The sequence below is a fragment of the Macaca mulatta genome, chromosome 4 (assembly GCF_049350105.2).
Source record: "Macaca mulatta isolate MMU2019108-1 chromosome 4, T2T-MMU8v2.0, whole genome shotgun sequence".
NCBI classification, from domain to species: Eukaryota; Metazoa; Chordata; class Mammalia; order Primates; family Cercopithecidae; genus Macaca; species Macaca mulatta.
In genome coordinates this window covers 126,833,387-126,860,871 of record NC_133409.1, presented here as the reverse complement: position 1 = coordinate 126,860,871, position 27,485 = coordinate 126,833,387, and the positions used below count along the sequence as shown (strand labels likewise).

Here is a 27,485-nt window from a genome sequence, read left to right as displayed (position 1 = left end):
GTTGCATTTCGATTTAACCTGTGGTAAAGAGCAAATAAGCAAAATCTGAACTGGTTATTCAAACATATTCACTTACCCACTGTCTTCTAGAACAGTCCCCGGGGTGCTTATTTCTTTTATAGCTAATTTTGTCTTTGAGGCTAACAGAAACTCTGCTAAGGCTCTCTGAAACTAGAATAATCTTTGATCAAAAGTAAAATGGTGTTGTTCGTTGGTAGCAGCTCAACTGTATGTGGTGAAGCTTAGAGTAAGGTTAATTTACTCCAGACTTTCACATATTATCCAGTTCTCTAGCTTTATTCTAAAAGCATTTTATAAGCAACATGAAATATTTTCAACATTCTAATTCAACATCAAAATGCCTTAGATGACTGGCGGGGGAGGGAGAAGTCACTGGGTTTGAAGTAGGATTTTGTGGGCTCACTTTACCCGTTCAACTCATCCAGTATTTATTGAGACATTCATTGTTTTGCACACAAAACTCCACTGCTTTGGGAGAAGGAAGAAATATTTAGGAGACAAAACACTTGCCACCAGCAGTAACACCAGCTTACATTTTTTGGTTCCTCACTAAGTGCTGGATGCTGTTATTAACAAATTATGTGTATTAATTCACAGTTCTCCCCAAAACCCATGAAGTTGATACTCTTGTATCATCCATCCCCAGTTCACAGAAAGAAAACTCAGGTACAGAGGGAATAAACAATTTACCCAAGGTCACCATCTGATAGGTGAAGTTTTCTGTCTCCAGGGAATCTACACTCTGCCTTGATTTATATAGCCTCTGGAAACATGAGAGTTGGTACATGATTATGTGCTTGGGGATATCAGAGGTGGAAGAGTTCTCTGTGTGCTGGAGAAGTTATGGAAGACATGAGCACAACAGGGTCTGAGAAGGGCCCCGGAGTTCAAATCTCAATATGAGAAGAACAGAGGCAGACATGTCATTCCTTTGTGAAAGGTAACAATTCAGTAATCAGAAGTTACAGTAAAGCCTAATCTGATTCTTCACTCTTGGGCATTAAAGAAAAAGTAACACGACCACATCTAAAATGCGTAGCACCTGGAAGCAGAGCTCTTGGTCAACCAACTAGATCATGGTTCTCAATCACAGGTTGCTGCTACATCCCCCGAGTTTTTGATTCAGAAGGTCTGGGCTGTGACTTGAGAATTTGAAATTTTGACAAGATTCTGATGGCTGCTGCTCATGTGGGAATCTTTCTCTCTTCCTTCCTGCCTTCCTTCCCTTCTTTACTTTTTTTTTGATAAACTTTTAATTTTAAAATAGTTTTTGATTTTCACAAAATTTGTGAAGATAAAACAGAATTCCTGTATATTGCACACTCAGTTTTCTCTATGGTTAACATCTGTTACAGAAAACATTATTCAGTGATACTTATTAAAGCACAGCAAGGATGACTTTATTTAGGAACACTGCAATAGGTACAGGGACCACATGCAATGCAGGAGAGAGAGACTGTGCTCAAATCAAATACAGCATGGGCTAGTGAGAATTTATAGTGCGGGGGTGGGGTGGGGGTCAGTGGATTAAAAATTACTAGGAGAAAACATCAGGAGTGAAAGCAATTCTGGCTAAACTGACCTACCAGGATTTTTGCTGAAGACAGGTCAGAGTAATCAGACATGACCTTCGGGTTGGTGGAGGAAGAGAGACCTAATCAGATTGAGTGTTTGGATATTGAGTATAGGGGTTCTTGCTAAGCTGATGTAGTAGGAATTGCTAAAACTGGATTTTCCAAGGAAGTGCAGAGGTGGGCTTAGAAGTTTTAGAAACCTGACTAAAGTTTGGCTTGTCAGAACGTATATTATTATGGCATATTTGTCATAACTAAAGAACATATATTGACATGTTTTTATTAAAATCCATGCAATATTCAGATTTCTTTAGACTTTTAAAATGACATTTATAAAGACATTTTTAAGCATCTGTTCCGGGAGCTCACCAGTATACCACATTAGTAGTAAGGTATCCTTAGCGTCCTATGGGCTGTGACAGTTTCTCCAAACTATTTTGAGTAGTATAAGTCAAGTTTTGTTTTGTTTTGTTTTGTTTTGTTTTGTTTTGTTTTGTTTTGTTTTGTTTGAGATGGAGTCTTGCTCTGTTAGCCAGGCTGGAGTGCAGTGGTGCTATCTTGGCCCACTGCAACCTCTGCCTCATGGGTTCAAGCAATTCTCTTGCCTAAGCCTCTGGAGTAGCTGGGATTATAGGTGTGTGCCACCACACCCTGCTAATTTTTGCATTTTTAATAGAGGCAGGGTTTCACTATGTGGGCCAGGCTGGCCTCAAACTCCCGACCTTATGTGATCTGCCCTCCTCAGCCTCCCAAAGTGCTAGTCATGTATTTTTTACAATGTCCTTCAGTATGGGTTAAGTTTTTCTCCTGTTAAGACTGGAGTTATAGAGTTTTGAACCACAGAGGTAAAGTGCCATCCTCAAAGCATTATATCAAGGATACACAATATGAATATGAATTATGATGGCTGATATTAACTTTTATTGTCTGGCTGAGGTGGTGTCTGCCAGGTATCTGCACTATAGTCTCCCCCCAGTCTTTCCATATTGTATGTTTTGGGAAAATGTCATTATGCATAGCTCATGCTTAACGAGTGGGGAGTATCTACACAAAAATTTGAATTCTTCTGTATGGAAAATTTGTCCATTCTCATATTTACTTATTCTAACATGTATTTATATTAGGGAGGACTCATAGCTAATTATAGGTAATTATTTTGCACTTTGGGTTATAACGTAATACCAATTTATGTCTTTTGTTGCTCAAACTGTTCAACATTTGGCCATTGGGCTCTGTTGGCTCCTGTGTTCTTTAAGCATGCCAAAGGGACTGTGGGTTTTCAACCACTTTCCTAGAGTTTCCTTTGCAAGACTGAAAAGGATACTTACAAAGCCTCACAAAGGAAGAACTACAGTCCTTAAAAAGTCCTAGAATTCTTTGGGACCTAAGGAAAGTTTACAAAGGATAGACTGTTTTCTCTACCTCCATTTCTTCTTCTTACACTCTCCAACATGGGAAGTTCTCCATTGCTTTCTTTCCATTACCACGACGTTTCTCACATAATGATCTGACAAGCTGTCATATTCAGCAGTAAAATACTCGTACCTTTAGGACAATTTTCATTTACTATGAATCAAAGCAGTAAGAATGGGGAATTATACTTTAGAAGTGAAATTTGTGGCATTGTCCACAAATAATATTTGCTTGGAAAAGGCAAATATTAAGATGTTGTCCCATCTCTGGGAGTCTGCCATGATATAAACAGGCAGGGGCATTTCTTTACTTATAGGTTAAAACTGATCTATTCAGTGCACCTGAATGTATCAGCTTAGGAGCCAGAATTTTCCATTATTCTCAATCCTGTCAACCCACTGTAATCACCTGGAGCCCTTTTCAAACGAATAATGTCCAAACTTCTCCATAAATTAATTAAATCAGAATCTCTGTCCTCCTCTTAGCCAGTGATTTTCAAACCCCTAGAGTTTCTTATCTATCTCACCCTTTATCAGTCCGGGGTATGGATCTGCTTTAACTTTAGAGAAGCTTTGTACCCTGGGGCAGCAAACAGTTAACCAGGACTGGTCAGCATTTCAAGAAAAGCAGGTTTTGAAAAAATACCCAAAAAAGTATAAAGTAGCAAAAGTCAGAGGAATCAGCATGATAGGTGAGAAACGGCTTCAGCCCGAAATGTGGATAATTCACTTTTGGGATCTGGAATCCACATATCATGTTCCTTTTCTCACTACTGAGGATCAAGACCCCGCAACTACAGGAGTCCCAGAAGGGAAACTTGTTACCTTGTCAAAAGAACAGTTTTTAGTCTTAATTGGCCTTTTGGGAAAGAGTGAGGAAACAACATTCTTCTATTTTGTAACTAAAGGCCAATGTAACCTATTGCTTGGGCAAAAGTGAAAGATTTATTTACAATAGAGAAACCAGTATTACCACAGAAGAACAATAAATGACCAATGCCACACTAGAGCAAATATAAATAACCAGTGAAGCCAAAAAAAAAAAAAGTTCAACCTCACATTAAATCAAAGATTGTGAGTGAAAACTGTAACACCGTATTTTACACTTTCAGACTGACAACAATTAAAGAATGCTGGCTTTGAAACAATATAGCATAGAGCTCAAATATATAGAACACTCTACAACTTCAACAACATGGACTAATTTCACAAACACAAGGTTGCTTGAAAAAAGTCAGGCTCAAAAGAAGACATACAGTATGATTTCATTTAGATAAATTCCTAAAATAGGCCACACTAATCAAATCAGTGAGAAGTTAATAATTATCCTTTGAAGTGTGAATAAAAATGGACACAAGGAGAGCTTCCAGGGTGCTGGTAATAAATTTCTTGAACTGAGTCCATTACATTGATAGTATCAGTTTGTGAAAATTCATTGAGCTTATAATTTGTACACATTTCCATGTATACATTATAGTTCAGTAAATATCAGTGTCAAAGGGAGTGTTGCTGGAACTGAAGGTAAACAAACTAGTAGGAATATACAGTTAATTGGAATTCTTTGGGTGAGCAATTATTTAGTAATAAATCTTCACTTGTCAATATTCTTTGTCCCAGCAGTTCCTTATCAAAGAGTCCTTTCTAGAAATATTTAACAAATCCTAAGAAAATAACAAAAATAAATGCATGTGGGTGACGTATATTGTATATTTGTTTTCTATAGGATATACAACACACACATATCTATATAAAGACTCATCACAGTATGTTTTTTTAAGAATGAAAATTTGAGAACCATCCAAATGTCTCACAATGAAGAATAACTTTATGGTGTAGCTATAAAACAAAATGATGCTATTAAACTGTACAATTAAGGGAAAAAGAGGTTAGAAGATGTTATAACAGTACATAGAGTCATGATACAATTTTCTAAAAACAAAAAGGATTTGGGAGATATATAAAGTGCTAACGGTAGCGATCATGGGTGCTGTGATTATAGATAATTTATTTGACTTTAATTCTATCTCTGTTTTCCAATGCCTCCAAAATGAATGTTAATTACCTACCTAAGCAGAAAAAGTAAAAAAATAAAAGTTTTTTGGAAATTTTAGCCTGTAGTAAAATGACAGTAAATAAGTGAAAATGAATGTAAATAAATCCAAGACTCTGAATGTATTCGTATTTTGCAATAATGGATCTTTCTAGGATCTAAGACTACAAGACTAATCTGCAAACATACTCTGGTGCAAGCAGACAGAATCTGAGTAAAAGAAGAAGACTTGTAAAATGGTCTTTCTGACTTTTCTAGTATCAGATTAGCTCTAGACACAGATTCTCTTTCAGTAAGCTCTAGTCACAAATTAATTGACTCAATTCTAAAAGCAGTATGTGGATTTAAAGTTTAAGCAATTTTAAAGAGTTTATTCAAGGATATATGATCTGTAAAGGAGAATATTAAGGCATCAGTTCCCTTTAAAGTCTCTCTTTTTTAAAAATCACAGTACTTTAAAAATATATTAATGCAATTTCCCATAAATTCTCTATTTTATTAAGTATGTAATTTTCTTCTCAGAAATAAAACTTTTCTCAATGATACTGTTATCCTTATACCAAATTATATGCTCGTATTTCTAAACAAGATGCTTTGGAAATTTCTAGTCATAGTCTTCTAAGAAAATTTGATTTCACTGTGTATGTTTTCTTCATATCTACTTCCTTATTTCATCAGAAATAATTTTAATATGTAAACAAGCTCTGGAAAAACTAGGAAGAAAAACATTTCTTTTTATTATTCTTTGTTACAAAGAGTGGGCAGACATTTTTACTCAACCATTAAAATCATATCATTGTGTGTTTGAAAATAATAGGCCATTTAGCTAATTTTCCTATATGAGAGACTTTTGGTATTAAAGGATTACTCTTTGAAAGATGTTCCACTTCTCTACTTTTCAAGCACGATCACTACTTTCAGACTCAGGTTTGTGGCGTGTGTGTGTGTGTGTGTGTGTGTGTGTGTGTAAGAACACAGCACAAACTTATGTTTGCACCATATATCACAAAAGCAAAAACAGTTATTTGTTTTGTCTATTTTTGATTTTTGTTTTTGAAGAAAAGTCCATTTTTAGATGAGTAACCACAAGGTGGCAATATAGCACCAAAATCCACCAAGTTAAAGTCAAACATTTACAACCCCACTGTGTTGCAGTCCCTCAAAATTGTAAATAAGTAAATAGTTTTATATTTATCATGCAAACAGGTTTTCTGCATTTAAAATAAGGACACTCTTAACTAATGGTGTAGAACACATGAAAATGTGGTTCAATATATTCAGCATATTTGTAGTTTTCCTTTGACTTAAAGTGTTTATTAAGCACACTCTTTGTGCCAGGGTCTTGGGATAAATAAAAGTCCTGTAGCTCACGGAATTTAGCATTATAAATTAAAGTGACTATATATTTCGGCTGTTACCGAGAAGTAGCTTATGATTATCTAATGAGAAGCAACTGTTTCTAGTGCTCAGGGAACCAATGCTTTCTAAATTATATACATATTTATTTATATTCATATATAACATGTATATATATAACATATTTAAATATATATAACATGTAACATACATAATATATACATATATTTTATATAACATATATATAAATAAATTTATATAATTATAACTCTAAGGACTGAGATGTCCTTGGCTTCTCCTTTTCTCAAAGTTCACAATTAAAGCTATTAACCCCGTGGCCCAGGATACCATAAACCTTGTGAATTCAGTTATATGTGCTCTGTCTACTTGAGCTCTCTGCATATGTGCTTGGACCTAAGGCCAGAGGGAAATGAATAAAATGCTAGTGGCAACTTTTTCTGGAGGAGAGCAAATCGCCTGTAGATATATCATAAACATATCATGTCTGTACTCTAATCTTAGGTGAGCTCTGGGGAGTATCGATTCTGTGTGACGTTCTAATGCTCAGATGTTGCTGATGTGCTAACTAAAAGTACCATCACTACTTTTTCTTGTTGCTATAAGATCTTATAACCCAAATAAAATGAATAAATATAACAATAAAGGGAGTAAAAAAATCATTTGCAAAATTTCTAATCTATATATTCATGTTTTCAAAATATTTTATGAAACCTAAAATTTTAGTTATTGAGGTTACCAAAGTCCCAAAAAACAATTAGAGCTGGATTTTTTTTTTGAAGTCATCTACATTTTTTATCCCCTAAGATCAGTATTTTCTTTAATAATCTATAGTAATGGTAAATTTAATTTAAAATAATACATTTTCTGAAAGTGAAAATTATTCATTTTAACGTGAATATTCATGTAGAATAAAATATCAAAATATGCTTATTTTCCAATATTTTTATTCTCAACTTGTTTCTCATAGCTAATATTCACTTACCAAAGGATTGAAATTACCCATACATGAAGTATTACTCGTACTCCAGTGGCCAGGCCAAATAATACTAATCTATCAGAGCACCCTTTCCAATAAGCCCAGATCTTGCCTTGAGGTGCTTCTCAACCAAGACACTAAATAGATACTATATGAGCTATTGTACAACCTGAGAGAGAACCCTACTTGCCATTGATGTGTATTGGGAACATAATATATGTAATATGTAAGCCATAGATAATGAACAGTTAGCATACACGAATAATGTCAATGTTTTAGTAAACAGGAGTATATATAAAAATTGGTAAGTAAATAATGAGATTATATATAGATGTAAAGAGAGAGAGCTATGTTGAGGAATGACTAAGCTAATGTGATTATTAATCAAAATAATTAGACTTCTCATCTTTAAAACTGGCTTTCCTAAATGCTTCCCTCCTCCTTGCCTTCAAAAGGAGATAGATTATATTTCTACCTTCATTGGATACATTCAAATTGAGACAGAAATGGGAGTGTCTACACTGAAGGGAGTAAGAAAAAAAAGCAAGAAAATTTTCAACTTCTTTAAGACTAAAAATAATAAATACTATTAGCAAACATTTGCTGAATTGCTTACTTTTTCACAGGGATTGTACCATGTGCTTCACATATGATAAAGCTCCACAAAGTCAACCTGAAGTGGTCAGTAATGCATTCCCATTTTACTGATGAGTAAACTGAGGTTCATGAAGGGTAAGTGATATGTCCTGCTTCATATGGTTAGTATGAGGCAGGGTAAGAATGCAAATCCAGGTTTAACAACTATGTGCTACTGCACGATATTAATAGTTAACAAAATACTGACTATATGCCACACATATTACTAAACACTTTAGATGCATTGATTCATTGAATCCATATAACAACTCCAGGGGGCAGGGTGTGAATTAGGAAAAGAACATTGACAAATCAAAAAGCTTCCTTTTCTTATGAGACTTTCTGAAAAGTTTCCACACAAGTTAGCAACATTAGCAAACAACTTCAGAAAGTAAATATTTGTTGTCCTAGCGATTGTATTTCTAGGAAGCTAGCCCAAGAAGACAGCCAGAAATACTCAGATAGATTTATGTTCGAGGATGAATTTTTTTGTAATATTACTCAATATTAACAGTGAAAATAAGTTCATAGGTTAAATGTCCAAAAATAGAGACAGAGTTAATAAATTACATAAGATTGACTATTATGAAATAGTAAAATATTTCTGTATAATACAATATTATATATACAAAAAATATAAAATATAAATATATAAACAGTACAACCTTATATATACACAAATATATGAAAAAAATGAATAGGAGAAAATGGAATATAAAAGAACATGATACTAACTATAGTTCCATTTATTTGTGTTTCTAGATTTTTTTTCCAATCCTTTACAATAAATATATACCACACATATATTTAGGACAAATGAACTTTATTAATAAAGGTCTATCTACATTTTTTCATAGTCATTTCCTTCTTCTGCCACTATCATACCCCCAAAAGTATGCTGGTCTATCTCAGGCTCACATGACTTCAATTCCATTCAAATTCTATAGATGATTCATCTCAGAATCATCTGCTTTTGCCTGTTGTTGATTGGATAATGTTCCTATCACTTTGCTTCTGTAGCCATCCATGTTCTCTAACATCTTGGCATAAAATAATTAGACCAGTGCTCCTCAAACTGTAATGAATATATGGTTTCATTTAATAGGTCTGAGGTGGTACTTGGGATTCTGCGTCACTTACAATCCTGAATTATGCCAATACTACTTGTCCCCAGAACACACTTGAGTGGCGAGAGACAACAGATCTTCCTGGAAACATCTCAGATGTTAATATATCCAGCTTCAGTCACAGTGGCTCCTTCCTGCCTTGTGCAGTATTTCTTAGAATGGTATCATCCGACTATTGGAATCACCTGATGTCCTAGTTAAAAATGCAAAAAGGTAGAACCTAAAAAGGTGCTACCCCCAAAACTGAATTTTTCTTGTAAAGTATATTTGTTGTTTCAAACTCCAAGATGGTTTTTGTGGATAAAAAAATTTTGAAAATTTCTAACCTTGTGGCTGAACTGTTTATCTGTGGCAGATAGAGCTAGTTCATTACCAAAAATCTGTTTCTTCTTCCAAGACCCTCAGCTAGCTGACATTACCAAGCTGCCCTGTACTTAGGTATGGATATGTGACTACAGTCTAGCCAATGGCATGCAAGCAAAGTGATACAGGCCATTTCTAAAACAAGTCTTCTTAGAGACTACAAGGATTCTTCTTCTTTAATAGCCAAACGCAGATGACATTGAGGCCTTAGGGCATGGTGAGCCACAAGGTGGAACTCAGGAAGCCGCCTGAGTTCCTGAATGACCACTTGGAGGAGACCACACACCCATTTACCAGGAACATGTGTAATGGGCTATTAAATCAGTGAGAAACAGACATCTATGTGTTGGAGTCATTATTCATTTTGAGGTGTGTTTTTATATCAGCATGGCCAATTGGAACAGATATGCCAATTGATAAAAGGTTAGATTAAAATCTGCCACTTTGCTAGCTGCTTTCTATTTGTTCCACATTTTTAATTTTTTTCCTCTTATCTGCCTTCTGTTAATTGAATGTTTTATGATTTTAGTTGATCTCTTCTGTTGACTTAATATTTAGATTTCACTAAATTGTTTAGTAGTTGTCCTCTCATTTGCAATACACATCTTTCATTAACCATAATCTATCTTCAAATAACCAGTCACACATAGGGAAGGAGCTTCTAACAGTATATTCTCAATTCCTTCCATGTAGCCTTTGTGCTCTTGTTTCCCTATCTGTTACTTTTACATGGATAAAGTCATAATATATTGCTACCATTTTTTTACTTTAGGTAGTCAGTTATCTCTTAGAGCAATCAAAAATAAGGAAAAAATGATCTAATCTTGACTTATTCCATTTCTGAGTTCCCTGAAGGAACCTGGCTAGAATAAAAATGGCAGAGATTCAAATCCTGGTTTTTGGTGAGCACTCACTTTTTGGATGTGGGAGAAAGAAGATGAGTTAATGAAAGAGACAAGGAGTTCAGGAGGAAGTTCACTGTCACAAGCCAGGGTAGAAAAAGTTTCTCTAAATACATACCACAGTGATGAGTGCAACAGATGGTTAAGGAAAATGACAGCTGAGAAAATCCACTGGATTCATGCCATTGACAAATTTTGAAGTTGATCATTTCAGCAGAGTGAGAGGAGCGGGTAGAGCTGGCAGTAGATTTTACAACAAATGAAGAGCATACAGCCTACTGCTTAAGAAGTCAGTTTCAGAAGACAGACTTCCATTTGAACCTGTTGTGCCATTTTAACTGTGTGATTTTGAGAATATTGTTCAACTTCTCTGTCCCTCAACTGTAAAATGAGTATAATAGTACCAATTAGCAGGCTTGTTGAGGATTCTATGAGATCTTTCATGGAATGTGCTTATCATATAGGTTGGCACATAGCAAAATGCTGGATTTTAAAAGTATATGACAAGGATGTAGAGGCAGACAGAGGACATGTGATAAAAGGAAGAAGAGAGTTGAGGAAGAATTTGAGGGGGGTATGTGAATAGAGAGACATCGAAGTTATGTGAGACATGTAAGTAGAAAACCATAAAAGACAGAACTAATTAAATGGAAGTAAGGAATGATGCCACAAACAGAGGAGAAAATTAACAAAGAAAAAATCTTACAGTTTAGGATGAGTTTTGGGACCAGGGCAGAAACAAGGAGGTGAGCCAGGAAATTAATAGAATAAAAAACTGTCCTTTGAGTTAGGGTGTAAGGAGAGACAATATATATTCCTTAACAGAGATATGTTAAAGGAACAAGGGCCCTAAAGCTTTTGTGGAAAATAACCAATCTCAAAAACAGTAATTGAGTTCATTGGCTGAGAGTTCTACAAAGAGTTCATCTCATTTCTAGCTAACACTTCTTTTAGACTCAGCTCTGCCCTGCTCTCACAATAGTTTTCAGCGTGTGCACGAAGAGACGGGGATGGAACTAATGGTTATGGGGAAGAGGAGTAGGAAGAGAAGGAGTGAGATCATAAACAATATTGTACTGACAATATCTATTCAGGTTGGAGGTTCCCATGTATTTTTCATACTAATCTGCAAATCACAGACTTTTACAACTAGATAATTTAGCCAAAATCCCTTATATGTTTAATGACTGATTGATTTAAAATGAATTAAGCCCCATAGTTCTTAACAAAGTGCTTTTGGACGTTATCAAAAGTCACATAGGGCCAGGCATGGTGGCTCACACCTGTAATCCCAGCACTTTGGGAGACCAAGGCGGGTGGATCACCTGAGGTCAAGAGTTCAAGAACAGCCTGGTCAACATGGCAAAACCCTGTCTCTACTAAAAATACAAAAATCAGCCGGGCATAGTGGTGTATGCCTGTAATCCCAGCTACTCGGGAGGCTGAGGAAGGAGAATTGCTTGAACTCAGGAGGCAGAGGTTGCAGTGAGCCAAGATCGTGCCATTGCACTCCTGCCTGGGCAACAGAGTGAGACGCCATCTCCAAAAAAATAAATAAATAAAAAGTCATGTAGGTGGTCAGTTATAAGCAGTTATAGTGATGGATATAGAACTTAGGCCTTTCTGTTCCTGGAATTTCACCAGAAGGTAGGAGGTAAATCACTTCCAGTCCCAAGGTAGATGTTAGTGGGAGACCTGCCTAATGTTGTGAAAATACAACTAAATGTTAATAAGTTTTTTAAAAGTATATTAAAAGACAAAAGAATTGAAAACAGTGGTTCTGACAAAGAATGAGCAATGTTATAAATATTAATAAGCTAGGGATGGCTTGTGAGAATGTACAGACCAGATTTTTAAAAATAGTCAAAGCAACAGGCAGTGTATATTAGCTTCATGATGTCTGGAATTTCACTTTATCTCATTCCATTATACCTTCAGCATATGGCATAATACCCAGAACATAATAAGTTATTATTCAAATATTCTTGAAGGCATAATTGAACAAATAATGAGTATGGCACAATACTGTATGCAATATCAAAATTAGGGTGCATATAGGTGCATATGTGGTAAAAATTGAAGACTACAGCACTACATGTTTGAGGACACAAAAATAAAGGAACATTTGAGTGGATCACTACCTATCTTGTTTTCTCCTTAAACCTTCTTCTCTTGGGAAGTGCCTCTCATAAAGAAGCGTTTCTGGAACTGCTCAGTGACTTTTATTAATCTTGGCTGCAGCTGATTGGACCTAAATTTGGTCTATCACAGTCTTCTCACCCAGACTTGGAACAGACAAAGACAGAATCCATCTTTATAAGAGGTGAGATGTACAGCAAATGAACTGTGGACCAGTAACTTTTTCCATGAATAATGAAGAGCAGAGAAATTCAATCTCTAGTAAAATGAGAAGTGAAGAATAGGTGAATCAAAGAAACATGGCCTGAATTTCAGACAGATTTTCAGTCCTTCCTAAGGTCCACCTTCATTCCCTCACCAGCTTTGTTTTTGGAAGTGGGGACTATTATTATGCTTATTTTATAATTGAGGAAACTGAGACACAGAATTTTAATATCATACATAATGTTATATGTTTGGTAAAAGGTAAAGGTGAGATTCAGAATCAGGTAAAAAAGACTTCTAAATCTCTGTTCGCAACTTGTGTGCATAATTTCTCCAAGAAGTTTCCATGAGACACCTCTGTGTCTTCATAATAAATTTTCCTTTTCTGTTTAAGTTAGCCTGAGTTGGCTACTGTTGCTGGGAAACAAATACTGGTAACTAGCATCATTAAGTTAATGACCTGGCAGAGAAGATATTCATTAATACAAATAACGTTAATATAAAGTAGAATGTGGTAGCTATTATGAGAATTATAAACAAAACTGTTCAGAAACACCAGTGAGATAGTTTATCTATTTTGTAGTGGAGCAAGGAAGGGGAGTGGAGGAGAGGAGGGATAGTGAAAATGTTGTGAAATAGTTTGCCTCTGAATTGGGCTTTGAAGGATATTGACAAGGGTGGGGAGATGGTGTGGGAAGAGGTATTCTACAGAGAAGAAGCAATGTGGAAAATCATACATACAATGAACGTGCCAAGTATGTACTAACAAGATTTTAATGAGATGTTTATTGTAGGGACTTTGGGGATATGGATGGAACATAGTTCCTGATCATGGGAGGCCCTGTGCCTTGCTATAGGATATGAGCTTTATTCCCTAAGAAATGAAGGTCTGTCTAAGGTTTATGAATAATCATGCTATCATCAGCACTTTGTTTTTTTCTAATTTTCCTAGCAAGGGAGCAATAATTGAGATGGATAGAGGCTGAGAAATATGTAAGTAGAAACATTTGTTAGAAAATTAGTGCAATACATCAAATCGTTAGTGATGACTATTTAAAATGAAGCAGAAGAAAAAAAGATTGTTGTTAATAATTTGAGATACGTTTATAAGGTAAAATACTGTCTAAATGAATGAGGAATGATTGAAGAAAGAAATACCATTAAGAAAGCACTGAGATTTCTAGCTTAACAACAACTTAGTAGAGGGTGATCCATTAACTGGAGTGGGTTATAGAATCATTTTTAGTGAAAGGTGAAAGTTGCTTTTTTGAAAATCATTATAGACATAGAAAACTGACTATTCACCGCATGATGTTTCCTGAAGCATTCCTAATTATTCAAAACCAATTTAAATTCATGTTTATCTTTCATTAAATAACTTTTTTTCCACTTCCCCATTTGCAGTTGGAGTGATTTCATGTCTTCGGTAATGTTTACATGTATAGTTAAACATTCTTGTAACTCAAATAATTGGACTCCATTGGTCAGTAAAATAACTTACAAAGATGACACAGTGATTCCTGGGTCTCTAGAAAGAGCACAAGGCTTCCCATTTGCTGAGTACCAGGGGTGGGGGCAGGAATAATGAGTGATAGGAATTTCATATGGGTTTTGTGGAACCCCATAACAAAGGAGACTGACTTGCTTTCAAAGGTGTATACTGGAGGGCATAGAAGACTCAGAAGCTCAGCATCCAGCTGACTGAGGTAACAGGGCAGCAAAGGCTGAGTGAGATACCTAGCCTGTGGCTCTCAGGTAACTTCCTGGCATAGAAAGCATACAACAATTTCCCATTTTCCCTAGAAGAGCTGAAAGATCACTGGTAGGTACGAGGGAACTAAAATCACAACCAGGATGTGGTACAGAGTATGGGCTAGAGTTGGGTGGATCATGGTTTGGGTACCATCACAAGGACAGAGCTGAATGGGCCAGATAGTCACATCTCAGGGAAAACAAGGGAGGACTAAGGATGTCTGCAGACCAGGTAACTCCCCATTAATGCCAGGATGATACTTAAGCTCTCTTCAAACTTAGCTCACTCATAGGAGGAAGGGGAAAGAGAATAGGGGGAACTTGAAACCTGTTTTAAAGGAGAAGTGGCTAAGCAGATTTACACATGTATTCCATCATTTATTAGGAGACATCTATTTTGTTGGTATTTAAACTTCAGAATTCATTAAACTGGACACTGCTGCGTTTTTACATAGATATAAAATATTATTATGTATGATATAAAGTACAAAATATATTACAGGCCAGGCACAGTGGCTCATGCCTGTGTTCCCAGCTACTAGGGAGACTGAGGAGAGAAGATCACTTGAACCTAGGAGTTTGAGGCTGCAGTGAGCTATGATCACACCGCTGCACTCCAGCCTGGGCTTCAGAGTGAGACCTCCATCTCTAAAAAATAAAAAATAAAAACGTATAGAATATTTTATGATATTACTTCCTTATACGAGTATTACCATTCACATTCTTATTGTTAATTTCAAATAGCTCAAATTCAACTTGATTTCTAAATGACTTACCAAGGACCTTGCTAGCTTGAGACCCACCATTGATCAAAATATCTAACAAGATATTTGTGTTAACGATGGTGTTAATTTTTTAAGCATTGGGTACAACTTGGAGGAAGAGGGAAGACTGTGAATACATAAAATAATTTTTTTCTGCCACTAGAAATAGTCCAGTTGAAGGCACCCGAAATGGTTCAGTTGAAGCCAGTTATTCAAAGAAGGTAGGAAAATAAACATAAAGTATAATTACAGTTAAATATGTAGAAGAGGAGCAGATTTGGAGAAAACCCGCATATCTAGAAAACATAATCTAATCCATGGTTGAGGCAACTGTGGATATTTGTCTTGGAAAAGGCTCAGAGATAGATGAGAGTTGTAGTTGCATAGTTCAAGATCATTATGTGGTCAAGAAAGCCAACATATTCTGTATGATTCCAGAGCCAAATAGACAAATGTAGATTTTGGTTGATTATGGGGGATAACTCTCTAGCCATTTAATGCTGCCCAAACACAAATGGGTTAGCTTTCAGAATAATGATCTCCTTGCCACTGAAGTATTAAAAGACAATCTAAAGGTTGCAGAAGGAATCCCTTCTTCTGTTAGTGAAGCCATCAGCTTTGATGGCTCTAGGATTTTCTCCAGTCCTACAGGTTTCTATGAATACATATTGAAGTTGGTTTGCTCAATTTTATCTAATTGTGTCATCAAATTATAAACATACCCAAATAAAATTAGAATATTAAGGGCTTTTGCTATTATAGTTTTGGGGCAACAGCATTATTGTGATAGGTTCATTTCCTTGGCATCTGAAGATATGACATACAAATGCTAAGCAAAAACATAGTGACTTAATGGGAAGGTCACATGCATATAAGCTTCCAAATGGCATACAACCATGATGGCTAGTGCTAACAGTCAAGAAAAAAAAAGTCATATAAGACATAACTTAAAACATTTGCTGAAGATTCTCATTGAGGAGTGCCAAACCCACACATATTTGGTGTTGTAGCAAAGCAGCCAAATCCCACTAGGCTTACAAAAGCTCCTGTATAACCTGAAACATATTTTACGTTTCTGTTTTAACTGCAACGATTCAAAATACCTGAAATTCAATGTCATCCTTACTTAAAAATGAAAATAGATAAGAGGGAACAACCTTTAGATATGAGTCAAATTCAAGTGCTATTTCACTCACAGGCTAGATAAAAAACACATGGGGTATGCAGGAAAATACACAAAATATTAATCATGGACAGATTAATATCCAAGGAACAAGAAGAGTCCTTTCTTGTCCATCACTTCTTTGCTCTTCATCACAGAAGACTGATTCCTTCAGGATGCATTTCCCCATTTCTCATATCAGCTGGATTCCTGCAGAGTTCAGCCAACAGTAAGCTCTGGTGTTAGGAAGAAGTCACAATATTTCCCACTAACAGCTTTAGATGGTATCTCAAGTAGAGCCCATATTTTCTTTGTGGCCTCCAATGCCTTCTGTTGACCATGGACAGGCCCGTCATGGTTCCAGCTCTCTCACAGTGACTCTGGATGCTGGGCTCCAGTAACACTGCTTCTTTCTTTGTCCATCCAACCTATAGGACTCATTGCAATGGTGGTTTGCTGCTATTGCTAATCTCCAGGAGTGCCTCCTTAACAGTGAGGCAAACAGGGTGCAAATTGTAGGAAGCCACTCAGGAACTCAGTTGGTCAGCAAGTTGAAGATCATCGGCACATGAGAAAGAGTGCCTCCTAAAGGTTGTGTTCTAGTTACCTGGTTTGCCTTACCCTATTCTGGGTCCTGCTAACCTCTGGGATGCTTTTTTTGTCAGATGTTCAATTTTATACTTTTCCTCTCACCTGTGTTTCCTGCATTCAATTATTTTTGTGTCTTCTGCTTTCTGACTGATCCCTGAAAAATCTAATCAGCCTTTCCAAGGAGTTGAATCTTGAATTATTTTCTACCAAACTCTTATCAAAGGCAGATTGAGCAAAGTGATACTAAACAAAGGCACTTTATGAGATTCACTGTCCATCCTCTTCTAAGTGTTTTAGTTCTATCCTTATGCCAATTTCAGCAGAAAGTTCTGGATCTTGTTAGCCAGACTCCTGCAGAGATAGCTTCCTTGAATCCCATTTTCAGGTTATTCGAAGTCGTGACAATAAATAAATACATACATACATACATACATACATAAAAGTCTTGTGAAAGATGACTTTCCATCCCCCCACATTTCTTCTAAAAACCCCTACTGGAGACACTGTCCATTTATTGTACTACATTATATATTAGCCCAGATAAGTAGGTTGAGTTATTAAAGCCAAGAAAAGGGCTGGAGAGAAATTCATTGGTTCCCTTAAGTGAATTATAGATGAAGTTTGGTTGGTTAATCTTGGGAAACACTGAACCAGAGACTCCAACATGATCCTTCTTCCTGTCTCTTTCTTCCCTTCTTTCTTCCTTCCTTCTCTCTGTCTCTCTCATCATTTTTTTTCTTCTCTGTGTGTTAGCTTTATTCTTTCAAGTCAGCTATACCAAAAGTCACAGAGTTTTATATAAGAGAAAGGAACTCTTTTTCATAAGCTCTAACTAGAAAACTTTTGGGAGACTGATTTTTATTAACCCACCTTGAATCACACATCCATCTGTGGACCAGAAATTGAAGCCAGTGCACTAGAATATGAAAATTTCCCTCACTGGGGCCATGAGTGTACTTTGTAAGCTAGACATTATGGGAGGAAGGGAGAAGGATGCTGCAATTTCTAGGCCCTCACTAGAACCACATGTTTGGAGTGATGAAGACATGTTTTCCTAGAAGTGGGGTGTATTTTGAACATACTAAACAATAAATATTCACTAGATACCTTTTCTAGAAACTATTCAATATATTCTATTGAAAGTGTAACACCAGAAAAGGATTTATTAGTGTTAAACTCTCATGTTTTTCCTTAATCCTTAAGTCTTTGTTTTTAGGAAATTTAAAATGACATGTAATGCTTGCTAGTGGCAAGTATTCATCATATCATTGAACAGATACTTATTGAGTTCCTATATTGTTCTAGGTGCCACGTATACAGTAGTAGAAAATAAAGCATACAAAATCTATGCTTTCATGGAGCCAGCTTTTAGTGGGGAAGAAAAACACTTATGAAGGCTAAACAAGATAATAATGACACAGGAAAGCAAGTGACAGGGTAAGATGCATGTGTGACTCAAGGTGGGTTAATAAAAATCACTCTCCCAAAAGTTTTATTCTGATAAAGGAGTATTTGAGCTGAGACCTGAACGAAGTGGGAGGTTATCTATGAACTGGTCTGAAATAATAGTATGTTAGGCAAAAATGAAGATGGTCAGAACAAATGCTTTGACAAGGAGGAGTACTGGTGTGTTTAGAGAGAATTAAGGAGACCACTGTGCTTGGAGTAGAGGGAGTCATGAAGACGGTGTTACAAAGTAATATCAGACACATAGCAGGGCCGTGTCTTATGAATAAGCATTTACTAATCAAGTCAGTATCATTTCTGAATCACTTTGGAATCCCCACTAGCATTTTTTAATGATAAGAATACAATAGAAAATATTATATATTTGTGCATTGCACTTTCTTCCATATCACAAAAGGCTTTGTTGTTTGATAGACTATAGTGTTTTGGATGAGTCAACCACATGTACTAGGGAGTATGCTATGGGCCAAAGCTGATACGAAGCCATTAACAAATTAATTTTGGTAATTTGGGTCACATGTATACTTTCTTGTCCTATAAAGTATGTTTAAACAAAAATATCCTGTATTTTATAACAGAAGATTTTAGCTTCTTACTAGAGAATGCAATATGAATTTTGTAAATATCTATTAGTTGAATGAGTTCAAATTTCACAGAGCAGCCTCCTCTCCTGTCAAAATTAGTACAGAATGATAGCTTTTAGAACAGCATTTTTATTTATGTCAGCTAAAGAGTAAATCACGCAGTCAACCTGTATTAATTATTCACTCACAAAAGGCTTACCACATTATCATATTTAAGATGTAGCCCTTGACTCAAAACAACTTAGAATCTAGTAGAAAAGATACAACGTATACATGAATAATTAAAAGGGAGATTATGAGAGGTGTTGATTCAGGCCAACTAGGAAAATATTAAGAGTTTAATGGGGAAGAAAATTATTTTAGACTGTTTAAATTGAGACAGGTTTTATAGAGGAAATGATATTTGAACTTGGCCTTGAAAAGTAGGGAGATTCTGCAAGCAGAGACTGAGGCATGGGGAGCAGACCTTAAAAAATATAAACAACATCAGTGACTGAACTTGTTAGTAGCAGTTTCCTGTTTACTGATGTTTGATGTTAACTCTGACATAATGCTGGATCCCTCCTGCTATGTAGCACAATTTGGTACAAGTCTCCCAAAATCCTATTTAATAATTATTAAAACATATTTATTAAGTGGTTTCTATGTACAATCCACTGAGAGGGATACAAATAAGAGTAAGATGCAGTAAATTGAGATGTATAAATCAGATGCTCACTAGAATGAGTTTTATATAACCTTATGATGCCTATACATACACACACTTTTCAAATTTCACTCAAATGTTATATTGTTGAATATGCAGATATCCAGATAAATATATAGGTAGATAAATATATATATACACACACATATATATATCTGGCTATATAACTCTGTATATGTGTGTGTGTATATGTTTGTATTTTTGTTACATTGTAGAGCAACTGTTTAACTTTGAATTCTCACTTTAGAGAAACTTCATTTCAGCTAATGTCTATAGAACATCTGTAAGTACTATGGCATTTCTTAATAAAAGTACGTCTGTTATTGCTCAGTATTTGAGGCTGGTAACTAATCTTTTATCAATTACTCACATGATCCCATGTGTCCAGGAGGAATATATATCAAGGGTTTTGAACCATCTAACAAATGCATGCGTGCCTCTGTAATATATAGCTGTGTTTTAGAAATTTTAGAGAGGTAGGACTCTTCCAGGCAGTCTCTCACTAAGGATTACAAATGTAGAAAACTATACACAAAATGAAGTACAATAAAGTATAGCTATATTCGCAAAGGCTAATTTATTTTAATACATATAAAACCAAAAATGTCATTTATTTTCAAGTTGATGTTTAGCTCTAAACTAAATAATTTACGTATACGACCAATTTATTTCACATTACTGGAGACAAATGCCCGGCAATTGAAACTCATAGAAAGCACTAAAGTTCAATTTTAATCATATTTTAATCTGTTTTTATCAACCACATCTTTATAAACATTATAACAAAAAGTACATGCTGCTTATGTAATAAATCTTCATGTTTTTCAAGACCAAAAAAGCTCTTCTTGTAAATCACAATTCTAAATATTTTGTAAGTCATAGATTCCTCTGAGAACCTGAAGAAAACATGATATCCTATTACTAGGAAAAAAAATACATACATAGACACATGCTTAAAATTGTATATGTTTATCTGATCCATGGCAAAACACTTTTCTAAAATAAATCTATTGAATTCACTTAATTGTAATCCATATCTAAAGGTAAGGGGGACAGTATTATTCTCTTGTTACTTGAGCTCTATAGTCCAGATATACAACATTTTTTGTGTCAGTATTTTTTTACCCAGCAATTTTTGAAATTTAGTATGACAGTAACTTTTAATGTCAACATTGCTTATTTATTGTTATAACACTAGCAACAATGAAATATTTATTTGACCACGTAAAGTAGGAAATATCTAGGAGACATATAAAATATAAGACACAATATCTTTTCATGAAAAGCAACTTAATGTGTTTTATTAAGACTCTTGCCCTTAGGGTGCTGCTACAGGATTTGGAACAAAAATAATTTAACTCTCTGCCCTGAATGTAGGAAAAAAAATCTAACTTGTATTAAATAGCATCTATTTTGGAGTGCTTCGTTGACAAGCAATGTGAACATTCTAAAGAATAATGATCTACTATTTATTTTTTTTAGTAATCTAGACCGTCATCTAAGGAAGTAAAGATTATTTTTTATTGTTAATGCTTTTTTTTGAAGAGTCAAAAGAAAAAATATGTGGAACCCAATGCTTAGCTTTCTGAAATCTACAACTGGGAGAAACACATATACAGCACTTTTAAAGTTTAAAGAAATGAAACAAGAAAGGCAAATCACATTGTAATTCTCCAAGTAAAATAATACTATGTCCACCAAATACTATTGTTACCATGAAAGTCTGGCTAGAGTTTCAATGCCTGGATGGGGGAGACCGCGATCAAATATATGAAGATGCTGCTAAATTTGAAATACAGTAAGGTTTAGGCAGAATACTTGGAATATGGTAAGAACAAGAATATAACTGACTTATTTTTTCATGTTGCTTTGACTAGTAAATGTACCTGTTAAAAACTGGTTTGTTTTGGTATTTCATTTAAAATTAAAATCATCCTGTAAACAAGAGAAGGTAACCATGATTTTATCAGAACTTAAAGCACCATGAAATTAGATCAAGATATATGCAAAGTAATAGTTTGTATTTTAAATGTAGGTACACTTGATTTGACTATTTAGACTGAAATAAACTAAAAAGTACTGAAGATAGTCAATAAAAACGTGATTACTCTGGATGTTCCAAAATATATACCTGTGAAGAACTACTCAATAGCACCTTGCTAATGAAAACAATAATATCTCTAATTTTAGAAGAAGACAAGTAGCAGGAAAAAAAGAATATAATTCAGGTTGGTTGTTAACTAATATGGCAGTAGGCTTGTATGATTCATTGTGGTCCATATGAATGACATTCCTACCAAATACAGCAAATCAACACCAAACAATCTTTCCAGATCATCATATATGCCATATATTCATGTGATTATGGGGCCTTTGGGTAATTCTAATGCCAAATTCTGTCAAAAATTAGAATAAATAAGGAAGACTGTATGACAATACCTCATAAATGTGGAAATGTGGTAAGAAAGACTGCTTTGCTTCTCTATGCTTACCTTTCTAAAACATGAATTACTCATCGTCTCAAATGCTACCATCTGCTTTCTTGGGACCTTCCCTTTCTTAAAACTCTCATCTTTATCTGTTGCAACTACATATGAAATAACTTCCTCCCTTCCTATGCTCACCATGTATGCTGGTTTTCTGTCCTTGGGTTTGCTCCCTTTCTCAATTATACCACATCTTAGCTGTCTCCCCTGCCCCCATGACCTCTCAAATTCTCCTCTCTTCCTCACATATCTGCCTTCACACCCTATTTTGGGAATAACAATTGCATGATTTTAATTTGTCCAGAAATTTAAATTTAAATTTTCTAGAGACTTAATTTTTCTAGAGACTAAAGTTTCAAAATATAATCCATATATATTGTGCCAATAGAATCTTATATATTATTTAAATGTATCCTTAGAGCATTTAATGAAAATGCCAGCCATCTTTACCTGCACTTAGGTAAGCTGCCATAGAAAGGTCTAATAATTATTTTGAACATCACTTAATATTAAACTACTTATACAAACTTCTTATGTTGTAGGTATAACTCACATATATCAGTTTTCTAGGTATTGTATTGCTGCTATTCATTTCTGCTATAGACTTCTCGGGAGTAGTTAACTGCAGACCATGTAGACACAGCCCTGACTCCATCACAATTAAAAACACCATTTATGTAAAGGAAAGTTGTGCATGAAAGGTACAAGGAATCTCCCCAGAACTGGAACAATATGCTGGGCTTTTGGTGTTGAGTCCAATCTTTTCTTTTTTCTTTTCTTTCTTTTTTTTTTCCTGAGATGGAGTCTTGCTCTGTTGCCCAGGCTGGAATGTAGCAGCGCAATCTCAGCTCACTGCAACCTCCACCTTCCAGGTTCAAACGATTCTCCTGCCTCAGCCTTCCGAGTAGCTGGGACTACAGGCACGTGCCACCATGCCTGGCTAATTTTTTTCTATTTTTAGTAGAGACGGGGTTTCACTATGTAGGCCAGGCTGGTCTCGAACTCCTGACCTCAGGCAAACCACCCACCTCAGCCTCCCAAAGTGCTGGGATTACAGGCGTGAGCCACTGTGCCCAGCCGCAAACAGTCTTTAGCTGAGAAGAGAGATAAATGATATATGAAAAAGTGGCCCTTACAATGTGAAAATTGCATAGTTATTTTAAAATAAATTAAAAAGATGTTATATTTCATGATTTAAGTTATTTACTCTTATACCTCAGGTTCCTTACTTTAGAACTCTCTACTAAGGAGAAAATTCCAGAAAAGTTATTCTAAAATATACAAATTTTCTAACAGCCCCCTGAAGTAAAATAAATTCTAATACCACTGCTTCAAAATACAATAATAGAAATATAACATTTTTGGCTTAAAACATTGGGGCAACTGCAGACCTTCACGTATTTAAAACAAAATGTCTACTTTCTTCTTTTCCTAAATCTAGTAACCCCTAGGCATCTTTCCAGATGGAATAATCACGGAAAGAAAGTGAGCTTTGTTTTTTGTTCTGTTTCTGATTGAGCTGTCCGTTTTTCTGCTCCACATATTCCTGCTTTCCTGAGAGAACAGTTGGGATATACTTTCAGAATAAAATATTTTCAAGCTCTTTTGAATGTTTTAAGTCACAACTCCAGGCAATATTTTGTATGTACAGAATTGTAAAAAAGGAGGAAATAAATGAGAATATAAAACAGGTGGAAATCCAGAAACCACCTAATGCTTTAGACTAAAATATCTTATTTTGATAATAGCTTGTTTCATTCCTCACTTGTTCATACTCTTTGAATTTTAAATATTAAATTGGTAAAGGAGCTCCGTAGAATTGCCTAGAATAACATTGTAAAAGATATGCATGTTGAAGGTTAATAGCTGTGAATAATATTAACATTAAATTCCAAGAAAATTTAATTCTCTTAATTTACTAATGTACAATATCAACTGAAAGCATAATTAAAACTGTCTATGTCATTAGATTTTTATAAAGATAATTTACCGTCTTAAAAAATCTCACAAGATTATTTTAGGTAAAAATGTTAGACTCCTAGTTGCAAATAGAAATCAAATTGAAAAGGAAAAGGTGAAAGATGTAAAAATTCTATCCTGCAACCATAACACTAACTAATGTGACTTTTAGTGGTTTAATTATTTTTTTTAGTTTGAAAGGCCATTTCTACTGCTAGGCTTCTGTGTACATGCATGGATAACCACCTACAGGATATTTTTAATCAATATAACCTACTACCAAGTTCTCCAACACACAAGCAAATTGCATGACAATAATTAACCTCACAGTTCTGAATTTAATTCAGATTAACAATCTACTCAAGATTAATAATTAAACAACGTCTCCTTGTAGATATCTACAGAGGCTCCCAAAATTTCCTACAGGTAAACTCAAATTCCTACCAGTTTAAGAGTTTTGACTCTCAGAGTCCAGGCCTTCCCCTACCCTTTCCTTCTTTCCAGCCTTTTGGAATTGCGTGTTGCTCCTCATCTCATCCCAGGCACTGTGAGCCTACCTTGGTTTCAGGATAGAATCAGTCCTGGAGGGTGCTTTATCATAATTAAGTCTTTCAACCTGATAAGGCAAGTTCTCTTCTCTTGTTCTAAAATGTGTCTTGTTTACTGTGTGCTCTTTACTCCTTTTTTGAAGGTTAAATTTGGTCATGAACTTTCATGAACAAGACTGCTAGGGATTTCATTTGGAAGTTTATAAATCAAAATCAGGGCAATTGCCGTCTTTAAGATACCAAATTCGTTCATCTGTGAACATTATATATCTAGTCATTTATTCTGATTTATTTGTATTGCGTTCAATAACATTTTGGAATTGTGATATACAGGTTTTACACCAAAGGTTTTAGTATGTATTTGGTTTAAACATACACCTGGTTTCTTCTATTACTTTATTGCTTTTGCTCCTAACTTGAATATTATATTCTTGTCTTATGTTTGATTGGTTATTATTTCTCTGTAGAAACACTGTTATTTTGAATATTTTTAACTGAAAATTTGTCAAATGTTCTTATTACGATAAATATACACATTAATACATATGTCCATTATATTATATATAGAGCCATTACTTCACACACCCAAAAAAGTTATCTTTATTGCAAATGATATGATTACCTATATGAAAATCAAAGAGAATATATGTTATTATAGTTAATAAATCATTTGCAGATATAAATAATTTTTGTATTCCTAATTATTTTGTGTCATTTTTTTTCTTATTTTAGTACATTGGCTTAAATCTCCTCTGTAATGCTGAAACAGTGATGGGTACCTTGCTTGACTTCTTTAATTGATACTATTTCTAAGAGTTAATCATTAAATATGATATTCATGGTAAGTTTTTGACGGATACCCTTTATGAACTTCAGTTGGTTCCCATTTACTCTTAGATTATAAAATTTTGTTATAAGACAGTGTTTAGTTTAATCAATTTTTTTCTGTGTTCCTTAAGAAATGTTTTTCTCCTCTAATCTGGTAATGGTCTGATTATGTCAATTCCCAGAGACTGAACTAATCTTTCATTTATTTCTGGTATAAACCTTACTTGGCAATGTATTCATTCTTAGGAGATTCCATTTTGTAACAGTTTACAATCAGTGACACTGAAACTATCTCTTGTTTTCCTTTAGAATTTTTTTTCTTTTTTATATTTCCATGTATATTCATCTGTGCTTTAAGGATTGTCTGAATCCAGAACCACTGCCCTTAATCTTTATTGTATAAGGATATTACTAATAGAAGTTAACAATTTTCCAAAGACATATCAAGGTAAAAATAAAAGTTTGCTGAAAGTATGGCAGACTGTAAGATTCTAGACAACATAGTCCATTTGTAGAGATCTTGATTTCTGAGGCCTGATAGTACTGAGATCCAGAACCCTGCAAGCCTCTATGGGAAGTGGGGCACGAATTTAAGCAAGATTATGCCTGATGGACTTAATTATTTTGACTAATCAAGAGGCAATATCACTAGCTATGCAGGGGAAAACATGGTTTTGTAGGAAGCTTGAAGAGAGATGAACCTGAGAGCAGTAGTAACTGAAGGGAATGAGAGAGGCAGCATCAAGAACAAGAGCTTCGTCAAGTTCCACAGGAAACTGATGACCAAGTTCCATTTCTTTGAGCTAATTTGAGAATCTGCTTTGAAAATCTGCAATGACCCTTATGCTTTGCCTCTTCTATTTCTCCTGCCCCTGGCATAACTTAGGCCCAAATGTCTGCTCTGGAGGACAGTTATGCATTTAACAAATGTCTCTACATGACAACATTTGATCACTGGTCACCTAGTCACTCATGCAAAAAGTATGCAACTCAGCTGTTTCTTTCCTCTCTCTGGTCTTCCATGTTAAGTCAATCTTGAGTTCCTACTACCTCTTAAATGAATTTCCAGTATGCCCTTTACTCCTCTCTACTGTGCACACCTTACACTCAAGACCTTCAATATCTCTTTCTTGATTCACTGAAAGAGTCCATGATCTGATCTGTTTTGTCCTATGTTCCTTAAATCTACTTTCTATGGATTTACTAGAAAGAATTCTAAAACACAAATCTGAAGTGCAAATAGCATTTCCCTGCTTAAAACTCTTGTGGTCCTCCATCACCTGCTGGATAAAGTTCAAGAGTTTTACCCTTATTAGCGAGGCCTTTGAAGTTTTGGCATCAGAATGTGTTTTTCAGCCTCATCGTATATCATTGTCTTACATGACATAATTTTAGCATTGTTTAAGTTACCATTGTCTTGAACTTGATACTTCAACAACATAATTATTTCTTGTAAATTCCCCTACACTGTTTCTAACCTCCGTGGCCTAACCATAATGTCTTTTCAGCCTGGAATCCTTGTCTATAAATTAGGTAATTCTTCCTCACCTCAAGGCATTGCTTCTTCCAATAAGCCACATTTCTGAAGTGAAATTATGGCATCAACTAATAAAGGTCTCACTTTAAGAAGCTCCTGGACACATGTAAACACATTTATTCTATATATTCCCACACGTGTAGATCAACTACATTGCCTCCATGTAATACAAAAGATATTATTTCTATGTGAATATTTTCATGTTTTTTGGCAAATGTTTCAACCAAATTCATTTTAGGCTTCTTATGTACAAGCATGTGGAAATGAGTTGCCATGCCACCCGAGTGGATATTATTATATTGCTGCTCCACCTTATATCC

The 27,485-nt window shown here is 35.1% G+C and overlaps 1 protein-coding gene across 2 annotated transcripts in view; it reads right to left on the bottom strand.

Moving 5' to 3' along the window:
- Positions 1 to 27,485, bottom strand: part of HMGCLL1 (3-hydroxy-3-methylglutaryl-CoA lyase like 1) — a 146,616-nt gene that overhangs the window by 5,228 nt on the left and 113,903 nt on the right. The window lies entirely within an intron of this gene.